This window comes from Pan paniscus, chromosome 3 (genome assembly GCF_029289425.2).
Source record: "Pan paniscus chromosome 3, NHGRI_mPanPan1-v2.0_pri, whole genome shotgun sequence".
Classification (NCBI taxonomy): Eukaryota; Metazoa; Chordata; class Mammalia; order Primates; family Hominidae; genus Pan; species Pan paniscus.
This window is the reverse complement of record NC_073252.2, coordinates 44,669,483-44,676,521: the sequence shown is the minus strand read 5'-3', so window position 1 is coordinate 44,676,521 and position 7,039 is coordinate 44,669,483.

The window sequence follows — 7,039 nt, the reverse complement described above, 5'->3', positions numbered from 1 at the left end:
AGCACAGATGGTCACTCAGTAAGGCCCCTTTATCAAGACTGTCACTAAACAAACTGTATTAAAAAAAATGCCTCACACATTCTGTTGGAGGGAGGGAGATAAACTTATATGCTAGCTCTGTCCCCTTCTCTGTTTCATTAGATAAATTTCATTCCACAGGGAATTAATTCCTCCAAATAAATTAGATTTTATTACTGGACTGCTTTGGTAGCTACCAGGAAAGCCTTGTAGTCGGGTCTTTCCTTCAAATCTGGAAGTGATATATTGAATTCAGACACGTGCTTGCTCAGCCTCAGCAGAATTCTGAGTAGCTACTCAGAGTCTGCTGTTATGGTGGAGGCCAATGAAGACAGACGAGGCTGAGGATATCTAAAGAGTCACCTAAGGTGCTACTAAACAGAATGGATGATTATAGTTATACTTTGAAAGTTGCCTTGGTAATATCTTTGCAGCTTAATTAAATGCCTTTTCTCATTCACATGTTATCAGTTAATCCAAACATTCCAAAATCAAGGATTAAAAAAATACATTGATGAACATTTATATATCTGTAACATCCATAGTGGCAATACTTTGTTAGATGTTTTGATTATTTTAGGAAGTTTGGGACATTTTTCCCAAACAACGCATGAAAGTTTATCTCCTTACTTCATATTTCACTCATAATTTAAATGCGTTTATCTATTTTACCATGTACATAAGGAAAATGAAGTTATAAAGATCATGGATGAACCCAATGACAGAGAAAGCCAAAGAATTTAAAAACTGTTTGAAATGACATTGAAAAGCTAAACTTTTTGCAACCTTACTAGAAGAGAGAGAACATATAAATAAAATATTAAAGAAAAGGGAATACAGCTACAGGTGTGAAAGATATTCAAAAGAATATTATAAACTGCTAAATGCCAATAACTTGAAATACTAATTAGATATTTTTGCAATATCTATTTTGCATAATACTCTAAAATTAACTTAGAAATAGAAAATTTGTACACATTATTCTCTACCACTAAATCCTTGCCCTAAAACTATAATTTTATAGGTGAGTTCTACCAAACTGTCAAAAAATATGTATCCATTGTACACAACTTATATCTTATAGTAGGAAAGAAAGGAAGATGCGCAATTCACATTTTGAAGTCAGTGTAACTTTGATATCTGTATCAGTCAGGTTCCCAGTAGGAAACAGTTGACATGCCCACACTGGGGGACTATGGAGATTTCAATGAAGGGACACTCTACAATGGTATTGGCTGGCTTTAGGAAAATCAAGAGGGAATAGTTTTTATCCAGGCTTACAACAGAAGCAACTAGTACCACTCTTTAGCCTAAAGGAGCAATTTGAAGAAATTATTGGAAAAATCCAAAGTGGAGCTGAAACTTTTGGTAAAGGGATGTATCAAATTCTACAATCTAACAGAGAATTCGGGGGAGTAAGACTCAGACTTCACTCAACTCCTGCTCTTAAGTCTCATACCAGAAATAGATACCATCTCAAACCATCAGAATGCCTATTAAAAAGTCAAAAAATAACAGATGCTAGTAAGGCTGTGGAGAAAAGGGAATGCTTATACACTGAGAATGTTATTTCAGCCATTGTGGAAAGCAGTTTGGGAATACCTGAAAGAACTTAAAACAGAATTACCATTCAACTTAGCAATCTCATTATTAGGTGTATACCCAAAGGAATACAAATCATTCTACTATAAAGACACATGCATGTGTATATTCATTGCAACACTATTTGGAATAGCAAAGATATGAAATCAACCTAAATGGCTATCAATGGTAGACTGGATAAAGAAAATGTGGTATATGTAAACCATGGAATACTACACAGCCATAAAAAGAATGAGATGATGTTCTTTGCAGCCACATGGATGGAGCTGGAGGCCATTATCCTAAGCAAACTAACACAGGAACAGAAATCCAAGTACTGCATATTTTCCCTCATAAGTTGTAGCTAAATATAGAGTACATATGGTCACAAAAAAGGGAACAGACACTGGGGCCTCCTTGAGAAGGTGAGAGGAGGCTTAGGATTAAAAAACTACCTATGGGGTACTATAATTACCTGGGTGATGAAATAATCTGTACACAAATCCCCATAACACATTATTTACCTATATAAAAAACCTGCTCATGTACCCAGGAACCTAAAATAAAAGTTAAAAAAAATAGATCATTGACTAAACTTTACCAAAAGCCAGGGGCAAAGGAACCTGTGGAGGGAACCCATTCAGTACCTTTCATGACACAGAGCAGGAAGGAGAAGAATAGAGAATAAATTTTAAAGGGAAAATTAAAAAAAAATCCAGCATAGTATCAAAACTAGTGAAAATCCCATAAGAAAATCAAATTTTAATCTATGCTCAATTTCTTTCTATCAAAGATTAAAATTTTCTAAATATTAATATGCCAACAAAATTTAGCAGCATATTTTAAAAAACAGACCATGAATCAAAGAGGATTTATCTAAGGAATGCAAGGACAATCAACTTCAGAAAATGTAGTAACAAAATTTATCACACTAATGGACTGTAGGGGAAATATCATGTGATCATTTCTTTTTTTGTGTGTGTGTTCTTTTTTAAAAAATTTTTTTATTACACTTTAAGTTCTGGGATACATGTGCAGAATGTGCAGGTTTGTTACATAGGTATACTGGTGCCATGGTGGATTGCTGCACCCATCAACCTGTCACTTACATTAGGTATTTCTCCTAATGCTATCCTCCCCTAGCCTCCCACCCCAAACAGGCCCCAGTGTGTGATGCTTCCCTCCCCGTGTCCATGTTTTCATTGTTCAAATCCCACTTATGAGTGAGAACATGCAGAGTTTGTTTTTCTGTTCTTGTGTTAGTTTGCTGAGAATGATAGTTTCCAGCTTCATCCATGTGCCTGCAAAGGACATGAACTCAACCTTTTTTATGGCCGCATAGTATTCCATGGTGTGTATGTGCCACATTTTCTTTATCCAGACTATCATTGATGGGCATTTGGGTTGGTTCCAAGTCTTTGCTATTGTGAACAGTGCTGCAATAAACATATGTGTTTTTATAGTAGAATGATTTATAATCCTCTGGGTATATGCCCAGTAAGGGGATTGCTGGGTCAAATAGTGTTTCTGGTTCTAGATCCTTGAGGAATCGCCACACTGTCTTCCACAATGGCTGAACTAATTTACACTCCCACCAACAGTTTAAAAACATTAGTATTTCTCCACATCCTCTCCAGCATCTGTTGTTTCCTGACATTTTAATGATTGCCATTCTAACTGGCACGAGATGACATCTCATTGTGGTTTTCATTTGCATTTCTCTAATGACCAGTGATGATAAGCTTTTTTTCATATGTTTGTTGGCTGCATAAATGTCTTCTTTTGAGAATTGTCTGTTCAAATCCTTCACCCACTTTTTGATGGGGTTGTTTTTTTCTTGTAAATTTGTTTAAGTTCTTTGTAGATTCTGGATATTAGCCCTTTGTCAGATGAATAGATTGCAAAAATTTTCTCCCATTCTGTAGGTTGCCTGTTCACTCTGATGATAGTTTTTTTTGTTGTGCAGAAGCTCTTTAGTTTAATTAGATCCCATTTGTCAATTTTGGCTTTTGTCAATTTTGGCTTGTGTTAAAATCTCCCACCGTTATTGTGTGGGAGTCTAAGTCTCTTTGCAGGTCTCTAAGAACTTGCTTTATGAATGTGGGTGCTTCTGTATTGGTTGCATATATATTTAGGATAGTTAGCTCTCCTTGTTGCATTAATCCCTTTACCATTACGTAATGCCCTTCTTTGTCTCTTTTGATCTTTGTTGCTTTAAAGTCTGTTTTATCAGAGACTAGGATTGCAACCACTGCTTTTTTTTTTCTGCTTTCCATTTGCTTGGTAAATATTCCTCCATCCCTTTAATTTGAGCCTATGTGCGTCTTTCAACATGAGATGAGTCTCTTGAATCCAGCACACCGATGGGTCTTGACTCTTTATTCAATTTGCCAGTCTGTGTCTTTTAATTTAAAGACAATTTGCCAGTCTCCAATTTGCTAGTCTGTGTCTTTTCATTTTAATTTAAAGTCTTTTAAACAAGGCCCATTTACATTTAAGATTAATATTGTTAAGTGTGAATTGTATCCTGTCATTATGATGGTAGCTGGTTATTTTGCCAGTTAGTTGATGCAGTTTCTTCATAGTGTTGATGATATTTACAATTTGGTACGTTTTTGCAGTTGCTGGTACCGGTTGTTCCTTTTTATGTTTAGTGCTTCCTTCAGGAGCTCTTGTAAGACAGGCCTGGTTGTGACAAAATCTCTCAGCATTTGCTTGTCTGTAAAGGATTTTATTTCTCCTTTGCTTATGAAGGTTAGTTTGGCTGGATATAAAATTCTAGGTTGAAAATCCTTCTCTTTAAGAATGTTGAATATTGGCCCCCACTCTCTTCTAGCTTGTAGGGTTTCTGCAGAGAGATCCGCTGTTAGTCTGATGGGCTTCCCTTTGTGGGTAACCCGACATTTCTCTCTGGCTGCCATTAAAAGTTTTCCTTCATTTCAACCTCAGTGAATCTGACAGTGAATTATGTGTCTTGGGGTTGTTCTTCTCGAGGAGTGTGTTTGTGGTGTTCTCTGTGTTTCTTGAATTTGAATGTTGGCATGTCTTGCTAGGCTGGGCAAGTTCTCCTGGATAATATCCTAAAGAGTATTTTCCAACTTGGTTCCATTCTCCCTGTCACTTTCAGGTACACCAATCAAATGTAGGTTTGCTCTTTTCACATAGTCCCATATTTCTTGGAGGCTTAGTTCGTTCCTTTTCATTCTTTTTCTCTAATCTTCTCTTCATGCTTTATTTCATTAAGTTGATCTTCAATCTCTGATATCCTTTCTTCCACTTGATCAATTTGGCTATTGATACTTTTGTATGCTTCATGAAGTTCTTGTGCTGTGTTTTTTAGCTCCATCAATTCATTTATGTTCTTCTCTAAACTGGTTATTCTAGTTAGCAATTGATCTCACCTTTTTTCAAGGTTCTTAGCTTCCTTGCATTAGGTTAGAACATGCTCCTTTAGCTCAGAGGAGTTCTTTATTACCCACCTTCTGAAGCCTACTTCTGTCAATTTGTCAAACTCATTCTCTGTCCAGTTTTGTTCCTTTGTTGGCAAGGAGTTGTGATACTTTGAAAAAGAAGAGGCATGCTGGTTTTTGAAATTTTCAGCCTTTTTGCACTGGTTTCTCCCCATTTTTGTGGATTTATCTACCTTTGGTCTTTGATGTTCATTACCTTCAGATGGGATTTTGGTGTGGACGTCCTTTTTGTTGATGTTGATATTATTCCTTTCTGTTTGTTAGTTTTCCTTCTAATAGTCAGGCTCCTCTGCTGCAGGTCTGCTGGAGTTTGCTGGTGGTCCCCTCCAGACCCTGTTTGCCTGGGTATTACCAGCGGAGGCTGAAGAACAGCAAAGATTACTACTTGTTCCTTCCTCTGGAAACTTCGTCCCAGAGGGGCACCTGCCAGATGCCAGCCAGAGCTCTCCTGTATGAGATGTCTGTCAAACCTGCTGGGAGGTGTCTCCCCGTCAGGAGGCATGGGGGTCAGGGACCCACTTGAGGAGGCAGTCTGTCCCTTAGCAGAGCTCAATTGCTGTGCTGGGAGATCTGCTGCTCTCTTCAGAGCTGGTAGGCAGGAAGGTTTAAATCTGCTGAAGCTGCACCCACAGCCACCCCTTCCACCAGGTGCTCTGTCCCAGGGAGATAGGAGTTTTATCTTTAAGCCCCTGACTGGAGCTACTGCCTTTCTTTCAGAGATGCCCTGCCCAGAGAAGGGGAACCTAGAGAGGCAGTCTGGCTACAGTGCCTTTGACAAGCTCCAGTGGGCTCAGCCCAGTATGAACTTCCCAGAGGCTTTCTTTATGCTGTGAGGGGAAAACTGCCTACTCAAGCCTCAGTAATGGTGGATGCCCCTCCCTCCACCAAGCTGCAGCATCCCAGGTCAACTTCAGATGGCTGTTCTGGCAGCAAGAATTTCAAACCAGTGGATCTTAGCTTGATGGGCTCCGTGGGGGTGGGATCCACTGAGCTAGACCACTTGGCTTCTTGGCTTCAACCCCCTCTCCAGGGGAGTGTACGGTTCTGTCTCACTGGCATTCCAGGCGCCACTGGGGTATGGAAAAAAACTCCTGTAGCTAGCTCGGTATCTGCCCAAACAACCACCCAGTTTTGTGCTTGAAACCCAGGGCCCTGGTGGCATAGGCGCCGAGGGAATCTCCTGGTCTGCAGGTTGCGAAGACCATGGGAAAAGCATGGTATCTGGGCTGGAATGCACTGTTCCTCAGGGCACAGTCCCTCACGGCTTCCCTTGGTTGGGTGAGGGAGTTCCTTGACCCCTTGCACTTCCCGGATGAGGTGACACTCCACCCTGCTTCTGCTTGCCCTCCGTGGGCTGCACCCACTGTCTAACGAGTCCCAATGAGATGAGCCAGATACCTCAGTTGGAAATGCAGAAATCACCTGCCTTCTGCATTGATCTCTCTGGGAGCTGCAGACAGGAGCTGTTCCTATTCAGCCATCTTCCCTATCATGATCATTTCAATATATACAGACAAAGGTTTTGATGATAATGTTTAGTGTTTATTTGAGATTTTTTAAATGTTCATAAAAAAACAGGAATAAAGGAAATTTCCTTTACCATATAAAAGCTGTCTTTTATCACCCCTATTGCCAGTCATCCATATTGGCAAAATAAAGCAAAACAAATTAACAAACATAAGCCAACATCAAATGTTATCATTAATGAAGAATTTTTGAAAGTTTCCCTTTACAATTAGAAATTAGGCAAAAACTCTAACATTCTTCTACTTTTTAAAATAGTCCTGGGAGTTGTCTAATTAAATACAAAATAAATTGCATGTATGTAAATAAAAAGAAGAAGATAAATGTTCAGTATTTGTAATACATTATCATTTATAAAGAAAGTCCCATATAATCAACAAACTATTAGAATGATTAAGACATTGCAACAAGATCAATATGCAAAATCAATAGAACTTATTTGCAAC